General features: G+C 54.9%; 1 protein-coding gene across 2 annotated transcripts in view; it reads left to right on the top strand.

Annotated features, from left to right (window-relative positions):
• Window positions 1–3,277: 3,277 nt before the first annotated feature.
• LOC147084201 (uncharacterized) overlaps window positions 3,278–10,352 on the top strand; it is a 270,376-nt gene continuing 263,301 nt past the window's right edge. The window contains exon 1 of one of the 2 annotated variants that reach the window (XR_015075837.1): window positions 3,278–3,396. The gene's annotated coding sequence lies outside the window, so the exon portion shown is untranslated. The remainder of the gene's footprint in view (window positions 3,397–10,352) is intronic. The other variant, XR_015075838.1, reaches the window with a different exon arrangement.

The following is a 10,352-nucleotide window of genomic DNA, read 5'->3' as shown; positions in this document are numbered from 1 at the left end:
TTATCTCGCTGGCCGACGTTTTACACTCATTACTGACCAGCGACCTGTGGCCTTTATGTTCAATACTAAGCAGAGAGGCAAGATCAAAAATGATAAGATTTTAAGATGGCGAATAGAACTGTCAACATATGACTATGATATTCAGTACAGGCCTGGAGTATTCAATGAGCCATCGGATGCTTTGTCACGAGGAGTATGTGCTAGTCTAGGTATAGATAAGCTTCAAAGTCTCCACGACGCACTCTGCCACCCTGGGGTTACCAGAATGAACCACTTCATTAAGTCCCACAATCTACACTACTCTATTGAGGAGGTCCGGACAATGACCAGAACCTGTCGTGTATGTGCTGAATGCAAACCCCACTTCTATAAGCCGTCCGAGCCAGCTCATCTTATTAAAGCAACTCGACCATTTGAGCGTTTGAGTCTCGATTTTAAAGGTCCCCTTCCATCGAGTGACCGTAATGTCTATTTTCTTAATATTATAGACGAGTACTCTCGGTTCCCTTTTGTTATCCCCTGTCTGGATGTGACCAGTGCTGTTGTAATTAAATGCCTCTGCCAACTGTTTTCTTTGTTTGGCATGCCTAACTATATACATAGTGATAGGGGTTCTGCCTTTATGAGTGAAGAATTGCGACAGTTTTTGCTATCGAAAGGGATTGCAACGAGTAGAACTACCAGCTATAACCCTCGTGGTAATGGGCAGGTCGAGAAAGAAAATGTGACAGTGTGGAAGGCTATCGTATTGTCTCTGAAGTCGCGAGGCCTGCCGACCTCTCGCTGGCAGGATGTCCTTCCAGACATGCTGCATTCCATAAGGTCTCTTTTGTGTACAGCGACGAATGCCACTCCTCATGAAAGGATGTTTAGCTTTCCAAGAAAAGCTACTAATGGAGTATCGTTACCCACATGGTTGACGACCACAGGCCCTGTGCTGTTGCGCAGACATGTGAGAGGCCACAAGACTGATCCACTGGTGGAGGAAGTACAACTCCTCCATGCTAATCCCCAGTATGCGTATATTCAATATCCGGATGGGCGAGAGGATACGGTCTCTATTAAAGATCTTGCACCTGCTGGAGCTCAAAAAGAGTTTGACTCTGAGAGTAGAGTTTTTAATCATGGTATTGGACCTTTAGAGACACAAACTCTCAGTGTGGAAAACACTGATCATTCTGGGACTTTGAATGAACCGGAGTTAGTACCCTGGGAGGAGCCTCAGCAAGAGTTACGTCGTTCCCAGAGGACTATCAGACCTCCTGGCAGACTGAATCTATAGCAGGGGGTGAATGTGATGAAATAACTCTGTGTTCTGGCATTTGTGTTCTGGCATTTGTATTGGCTGTTGTGTTGTACTTGTTAATGTCTGGAATGTTTTACAGGTGTAATCACTAATGCTCTTCCCTAGCCCGGCCCCTCTGGATTAGCGTGAGTCTTACTTATAAGAGCTGGGTTGTACTCATAAGGGCTGGGTCGGTGATGAATGATGGTTGCTCTGTGTTAATATTATGTTATGTTCTTACTTAATAAAAGCCTTGAGTTATAAGCCTTAACCTCTTGGATTCAGACCGTTGTTTGGCACTTCAGTAAGGGTAAACCGGGAGAGCTTCTTCTCCCCTCTGATATAAAGGGTTGACGTCCGCCTTATTCCCTATCAATCACTCAGAGTCCTGCGAGGCCTCCCGCCTGATCCATTACACCAAACGCCAGACCATCTCCTCCCGGGAGATCCAGACCGCCGTCCGCCTCCTGCTGCCCGGGGGAACTGGCCAAGCACGCCGTCTCGGAGGGGACGAAAGCAGTCACCAAATACACCAGCTGCAAATAAAGCCCCTCGTTCCTCCCACCTTAAAAACTCAACCCAAAGGCTCTTTTCAGAGCCACTCACGAGATCCAGAAGGGACTATTTATTTTCATTTGACTAATGACATTTGAAATATGGACAGAATGAAACTCTTTTTTAAAATGTTTTATCATCCTTTCTTTATTTGAACCTCACTTTCATTTTTTTGTCGTATGTTCAGATTTTGCTGGTGTGTTTTTGTAATACAGTATATCGTTAATTTAAAATAGATTGAAATTGAACAAATATATAACAAAATGATGCATTGTCACTGCCCTGTTTTGTACAAAGCACTCATTTATAAGCGGGTTGCTGAAAAGCTAAAATGAAATTAAATCTGTCAATTCAGGAACCAGTAATTTTAAAGGATCAATTTGCCATAATTCAAATTTAATAATTAATTATTCAGTCTCACAGATGCCATTTTAATGATTATTCAGTCCCACAGACGCTATAATTTTAATCAAAATGATTATTCAATCCCACAGTTGCAATGATTTCAATAACTGGTTAATATTCAGTCCCACAGTTGCAATGATTTCAATAACTGGTTAATATTCAGTCCCACAGATGCAATGATTTTAATAACTGGTTAATATTCAGTCCCACAGATGCAATGATTTTAATAACTGGTTAATATTCAGTCCCACAGATGCAATGATTTCAATAACTGGTTAATATTCAGTCCCACAGATGCAATGATTTTAATAACTGGTTAATATTCAGTCCCACAGATGCAATGATTGTAATAACTGGTTAATATTCAGTCCCACAGATGCAATGATTTCAATAACTGGTTAATATTCAGTCCCACAGATGCAATGATTTTAATAACTGGTTAATATTCAGTCCCACAGATGCAATGATTTCAATAACTGGTTAATATTCAGTCCCACAGATGCAATGATTTCAATAACTGGTTAATATTCAGTCCCACAGATGCAATGATTGTAATAACTGGTTAATATTCAGTCCCACAGAGGGCCATCACTTTAACAATAACGAGTCTGATTCACAGACCAGCTCTTATTCTATAAGCCGCCTTTTTCGTTGGTGTCCGAGGTTGGAGCGGATTGAAAAACGCGCCAATCAGAGGCAGAGATTTGCGGGTTTTCAGCCAATCAGAAGGTTCGGCTGGGCCGGCGGCTGCTATAGCTGCAGCCCGGAGGAACAGAGTTAGAGCGGAGTCCGCCCAGCGGGGGAAGGACATCCGCAGCCCACCCGGGGGAGGGAGGACGGACCTGGTCTATGACGTCACCCGCGCGCTGCGGCGGTTGAACGGCCGATCAGAAGCCACGTGACCCCGGCGCAGGCGGCGGCCTTTCAACATAGTGGGCGGGACACCGAAGCGTTGCTGGCTGCGATTGGTGAGGCAAGCTGTCAATCTACCAGTCGCAGCCAATAGAAGAGACGGACTCCGTGAGGGACTTTAAGCGCGCGCTGTGTGGCCGCAGTGCGCATGCTCGGTGCTGCTCGCAGTCCCCGGATGAGGCTCCGGTTTGAGGAAGGAGAGAAAATGGCGGCGGGACCGAGGAGCGGCGGATGGTGCGGTGAGTGTGGATCAGAGAATCTCCGGCATTTACAGCAGCGCCGGCCTCTCTCAGGCAATCTAGGGTCGGAGTGTGGGGCCCAGTGAGATCAGACAGTGTGTAACCCGGGGAGGATGGGCCCAGTGAGATCAGACAGTGTGTAACCCGGGGAGGATGGGCCCAGTGAGATCAGACAGTGTGTAACCCGGGGAGGATGGGCCCAGTGAGATCAGACGGTGTGTAACCCGGGGAGGATGGGCCCAGTGAGATCAGACAGTGTGTAACCCGGGGAGGATGGGCCCAGTGAGATCAGACAGTGTGTAACGCAGGGAGGATGGGCCCAGTGAGATCAGACAGTGTGTAACCCGGGGAGGATGGGCCCAGTGAGATCAGACAGTGTGTAACCTGGGGAGGATGGGCCCAGTGAGATCAGACAGTGTGTAACCCGGGGAGGGTGGGCCCAGTGAGATCAGACAGTGTGTAACCTGGGGAGGGTGGGCCCAGTGAGATCAGTGTGTAACCCGGGGAGGATGGGCCCAGTGAGATCAGACAGTGTGTAACCCGGGGAGGATGGGCCCAGTGAGATCAGACAGTGTGTAACCCGGGGTGGATGGGCCCAGTGAGATCAGACAGTGTGTAACCCGGGGAGGATGGGCCCAGTGAGATCAGACAGTGTGTAACCCGGGGAGGATGGGCCCAGTGAGATCAGACAGTGTGTAACCCGGGGAGGATGGGCCCAGTGAGATCAGACAGTGTGTAACCCGGGGAGGATGGGCCCAGTGAGATCAGACAGTGTGTAACCCGGGGAGGATGGGCCCAGTGAGATCAGACAGTGTGTAACCCGGGGAGGATGGGCCCAGTGAGATCAGACAGTGTGTAACCCAGGGAGGATGGGCCCAGTGAGATCAGACAGTGTGTAACCCGGGGAGGATGGGCCCAGTGAGATCAGACAGTGTGTAACCCGGGGAGGATGGGCCCAGTGAGATCAGACAGTGTGTAACCCGGGGAGGGTGGGCCCAGTGAGATCAGACAGTGTGTAACCCGGGGAGGATGGGCCCAGTGAGATCAGACAGTGTGTAACCCGGGGAGGATGGGCCCAGTGAGATCAGACAGTGTGTAACCCGGGGAGGATGGGCCCAGTGAGATCAGACAGTGTGTAACCCGGGGAGGATGGGCCCAGTGAGATCAGACAGTATGTAACCCGGGGAGGATGGGCCCAGTGAGATCAGACAGTGTGTAACCCGGGGAGGATGGGCCCAGTGAGATCAGACAGTGTGTAACCCGGGGAGGATGGGCCCAGTGAGATCAGACAGTGTGTAACCCGGGGAGGATGGGCCCAGTGAGATCAGACAGTGTGTAACCCGGGGAGGATGGGCCCAGTGAGATCAGACACTGTGTAACCCGGGGGGGATGGGCTCAGTGAGATCAGACAGTGTGTAACCTGGGGAGGATGGGCCCAGTGAGATCAGACAGTGTGTAACCCGGGGAGGATGGGCCCAGTGAGATCAGACAGTGTGTAACCCGGGGAGGATGGGCCCAGTGAGATCAGACAGTGTGTAACCTGGGGAGGATGGGCCCAGTGAGATCAGACAGTGTGTAACCCGGGGAGGATGGGCCCAGTGAGATCAGACTGTGTGTAACCCGGGGAGGATGGGCCCAGTGAGATCAGACAGTGTGTAACCCGGGGAGGATGGGCCCAGTGAGATCAGACAGTGTGTAACCCGGGGAGGATGGGCCCAGTGAGATCAGACTGTGTGTAACCCGGGGAGGATGGGCCCAGTGAGATCAGACAGTGTGTAACCCGGGGAGGATGGGCCCAGTGAGATCAGTCAGTGTGTAACCCGGGGAGGATGGGCCCAGTGAGATCAGACAGTGTGTAACCCGGGGAGGATGGGCCCAGTGAGATCAGACAGTGTGTAACCCGGGGAGGATGGGCCCAGTGAGATCAGACAGTGTGTAACCCGGGGAGGATGGGCCCAGTGAGATCAGACACTGTGTAACCCGGGGGGGATGGGCTCAGTGAGATCAGACAGTGTGTAACCTGGGGAGGATGGGCCCAGTGAGATCAGACAGTGTGTAACCCGGGGAGGATGGGCCCAGTGAGATCAGACAGTGTGTAACCCGGGGAGGATGGGCCCAGTGAGATCAGACAGTGTGTAACCTGGGGAGGATGGGCCCAGTGAGATCAGACAGTGTGTAACCCGGGGAGGATGGGCCCAGTGAGATCAGACTGTGTGTAACCCGGGGAGGATGGGCCCAGTGAGATCAGACAGTGTGTAACCCGGGGAGGATGGGCCCAGTGAGATCAGACAGTGTGTAACCCGGGGAGGATGGGCCCAGTGAGATCAGACTGTGTGTAACCCGGGGAGGATGGGCCCAGTGAGATCAGACAGTGTGTAACCCGGGGAGGATGGGCCCAGTGAGATCAGTCAGTGTGTAACCCGGGGAGGATGGGCCCAGTGAGATCAGACAGTGTGTAACCCGGGGAGGATGGGCCCAGTGAGATCAGTCAGTGTGTAACCCGGGGAGGATGGGCCCAGTGAGATCAGACAGTGTGTAACCCGGGGAGGATGGGCCCAGTGAGATCAGACAGTGTGTAACCCGGGGAGGATGGGCCCAGTGAGATCAGTCAGTGTGTAACCCGGGGAGGATGGGCCCAGTGAGATCAGACAGTGTGTAACCCGGGGAGGATGGGCCCAGTGAGATCAGACAGTGTGTAACCCGGGGAGGATGGGCCCAGTGAGATCAGACAGTGTGTAACCCGGGGAGGATGGGCCCAGTGAGATCAGACTGTGTGTAACCCGGGGAGGATGGGCCCAGTGAGATCAGACAGTGTGTAACCTGGGGAGGATGGGCCCAGTGAGATCAGACTGTGTGTAACCCGGGGATGGGCCCAGTGAGATCAGACAGTGTGTAACCCGGGGAGGATGGGCCCAGTGAGATCAGACAGTGTGTAACCCGGGGAGGATGGGCCCAGTGAGATCAGACCGTGTGTAACCCGGGGAGGATGGGCCCAGTGAGATCAGACAGTGTGTAACCCGGGGAGGATGGGCCCAGTGAGATCAGACAGTGTGTAACCCGGGGAGGATGGGCCCAGTGAGATCAGACAGTGTGTAACCCGGGGAGGATGGGCCCAGTGAGATCAGACTGTGTGTAACCCGGGGAGGATGGGCCCAGTGAGATCAGACAGTGTGTAACCCGGGGAGGATGGGCCCAGTGAGATCAGACAGTGTGTAACCCGGGGAGGATGGGCCCAGTGAGATCAGACCGTGTGTAACCCGGGGAGGATGGGCCCAGTGAGATCAGACTGTGTGTAACCCGGGGAGGATGGGCCCAGTGAGATCAGACAGTGTGTAACCCGGGGAGGATGGGCCCAGTGAGATCAGACAGTGTGTAACCCGGGGAGGATGGGCCCAGTGTGATCAGACAGTGTGTAACCCGGGGAGGATGGGCCCAGTGAGATCAGTCAGTGTGTAACCCGGGGAGGATGGGCCCAGTGAGATCAGACAGTGTGTAACCTGGGGAGGATGGGCCCAGTGAGATCAGACAGTGTGTAACCCGGGGAGGATGGGCCCAGTGAGATCAGACAGTGTGTAACCCGGGGAGGATGGGCCCAGTGAGATCAGACAGTGTGTAACCCGGGGAGGATGGGCCCAGTGAGATCAGACAGTGTGTAACCCGGGGAGGATGGGCCCAGTGAGATCAGACCGTGTGTAACCCGGGGAGGATGGGCCCAGTGAGATCAGACAGTGTGTAACCCGGGGAGGATGGGCCCAGTGAGATTAGACAGTGTGTAACCCGGGGAGGATGGGCCCAGTGAGATCAGACAGTGTGTAACCCGGGGATGGGCCCAGTGAGATCAGACAGTGTGTAACCTGGGGAGGATGGGCCCAGTGAGATCAGACAGTGTGTAACCCGGGGAGGATGGGCCCAGTGAGATCAGACAGTGTGTAACCCGGGGAGGATGGGCCCAGTGAGATCAGACAGTGTGTAACCCGGGGAGGATGGGCCCAGTGAGATCAGACAGTGTGTAACCCGGGGAGGATGGGCCCAGTGAGATCAGACAGTGTGTAACCCGGGGAGGATGGGCCCAGTGAGATCAGACAGTGTGTAACCTGGGGAGGATGGGCCCAGTGAGATCAGACAGTGTGTAACCCCGGGGAGGATGGGCCCAGTGAGATCAGACAGTGTGTAACCCGGGGAGGATGGGCCCAGTGAGATCAGACAGTGTGTAACCTGGGGAGGATGGGCCCAGTGAGATCAGACAGTGTGTAACCCGGGGAGGATGGGCCCAGTGAGATCAGACAGTGTGTAACCCGGGGAGGATGGGCCCAGTGAGATCAGACAGTGTGTAACCCGGGGAGGATGGGCCCAGTGAGATCAGACAGTGTGTAACCCCGGGGAGGATGGGCCCAGTGAGATCAGACAGTGTGTAACCCGGGGAGGATGGGCCCAGTGAGATCAGACAGTGTGTAACCTGGGGAGGATGGGCCCAGTGAGATCAGACAGTGTGTAACCCGGGGAGGATGGGCCCAGTGAGATCAGACAGTGTGTAACCCCGGGGAGGATGGGCCCAGTGTGATCAGACAGTGTGTAACCCGGGGAGGATGGGCCCAGTGAGATCAGACAGTGTGTAACCCGGGGGGGATGGGCTCAGTGAGATCAGACAGTGTGTAACCTGGGGAGGATGGGCCCAGTGAGATCAGACAGTGTGTAACCCGGGGAGGATGGGCCCAGTGAGATCAGACAGTGTGTAACCCGGGGAGGATGGGCCCAGTGAGATCAGACAGTGTGTAACCCGGGGAGGATGGGCCCAGTGAGATCAGACAGTGTGTAACCTGGGGAGGATGGGCCCAGTGAGATCAGACAGTGTGTAACCCGGGGAGGATGGGCCCAGTGAGATCAGACTGTGTGTAACCCGGGGAGGATGGGCCCAGTGAGATCAGACAGTGTGTAACCCGGGGAGGATGGGCCCAGTGAGATCAGACAGTGTGTAACCCGGGGAGGATGGGCCCAGTGAGATCAGACTGTGTGTAACCCGGGGAGGATGGGCCCAGTGAGATCAGACAGTGTGTAACCCGGGGAGGATGGGCCCAGTGAGATCAGTCAGTGTGTAACCCGGGGAGGATGGGCCCAGTGAGATCAGACAGTGTGTAACCCGGGGAGGATGGGCCCAGTGAGATCAGTCAGTGTGTAACCCGGGGAGGATGGGCCCAGTGAGATCAGACAGTGTGTAACCCGGGGAGGATGGGCCCAGTGAGATCAGACAGTGTGTAACCCGGGGAGGATGGGCCCAGTGAGATCAGTCAGTGTGTAACCCGGGGAGGATGGGCCCAGTGAGATCAGACAGTGTGTAACCCGGGGAGGATGGGCCCAGTGAGATCAGACAGTGTGTAACCCGGGGAGGATGGGCCCAGTGAGATCAGACAGTGTGTAACCCGGGGAGGATGGGCCCAGTGAGATCAGACTGTGTGTAACCCGGGGAGGATGGGCCCAGTGAGATCAGACAGTGTGTAACCTGGGGAGGATGGGCCCAGTGAGATCAGACTGTGTGTAACCCGGGGATGGGCCCAGTGAGATCAGACAGTGTGTAACCCGGGGAGGATGGGCCCAGTGAGATCAGACAGTGTGTAACCCGGGGAGGATGGGCCCAGTGAGATCAGACCGTGTGTAACCCGGGGAGGATGGGCCCAGTGAGATCAGACAGTGTGTAACCCGGGGAGGATGGGCCCAGTGAGATCAGACAGTGTGTAACCCGGGGAGGATGGGCCCAGTGAGATCAGACAGTGTGTAACCCGGGGAGGATGGGCCCAGTGAGATCAGACTGTGTGTAACCCGGGGAGGATGGGCCCAGTGAGATCAGACAGTGTGTAACCCGGGGAGGATGGGCCCAGTGAGATCAGACAGTGTGTAACCCGGGGAGGATGGGCCCAGTGAGATCAGACCGTGTGTAACCCGGGGAGGATGGGCCCAGTGAGATCAGACTGTGTGTAACCCGGGGAGGATGGGCCCAGTGAGATCAGACAGTGTGTAACCCGGGGAGGATGGGCCCAGTGAGATCAGACAGTGTGTAACCCGGGGAGGATGGGCCCAGTGTGATCAGACAGTGTGTAACCCGGGGAGGATGGGCCCAGTGAGATCAGTCAGTGTGTAACCCGGGGAGGATGGGCCCAGTGAGATCAGACAGTGTGTAACCTGGGGAGGATGGGCCCAGTGAGATCAGACAGTGTGTAACCCGGGGAGGATGGGCCCAGTGAGATCAGACAGTGTGTAACCCGGGGAGGATGGGCCCAGTGAGATCAGACAGTGTGTAACCCGGGGAGGATGGGCCCAGTGAGATCAGACAGTGTGTAACCCGGGGAGGATGGGCCCAGTGAGATCAGACCGTGTGTAACCCGGGGAGGATGGGCCCAGTGAGATCAGACAGTGTGTAACCCGGGGAGGATGGGCCCAGTGAGATTAGACAGTGTGTAACCCGGGGAGGATGGGCCCAGTGAGATCAGACAGTGTGTAACCCGGGGATGGGCCCAGTGAGATCAGACAGTGTGTAACCTGGGGAGGATGGGCCCAGTGAGATCAGACAGTGTGTAACCCGGGGAGGATGGGCCCAGTGAGATCAGACAGTGTGTAACCCGGGGAGGATGGGCCCAGTGAGATCAGACAGTGTGTAACCCGGGGAGGATGGGCCCAGTGTGATCAGACAGTGTGTAGTGTGTAACCCGGGGAGGATGGGCCCAGTGAGATCAGACAGTGTGTAACCCGGGGAGGATGGGCCCAGTGAGATCAGACAGTGTGTAACCCGGGGAGGATGGGCCCAGTGAGATCAGACAGTGTGTAACCCGGGGAGGATGGGCCCAGTGAGATCAGGCAGTGTGTAACCCGGGGAGGATGGGCCCAGTGAGATCAGAGAGTGTGTAACCCGGGGAGGATGGGCCCAGTGAGATCAGACAGTGTGTAACCCGGGGAGGATGGGCTCA

This window comes from Somniosus microcephalus, unplaced genomic scaffold, assembly GCF_052327205.1.
Source record: "Somniosus microcephalus isolate GS21.2 unplaced genomic scaffold, FLI_Smic_1.0 unresolved_chr9, whole genome shotgun sequence".
NCBI lineage: Eukaryota > Metazoa > Chordata > Chondrichthyes > Squaliformes > Somniosidae > Somniosus > Somniosus microcephalus.
The sequence above is the reverse complement of the archived record's forward strand: the minus strand, read 5'-3'. Positions and strand labels throughout refer to the sequence as shown.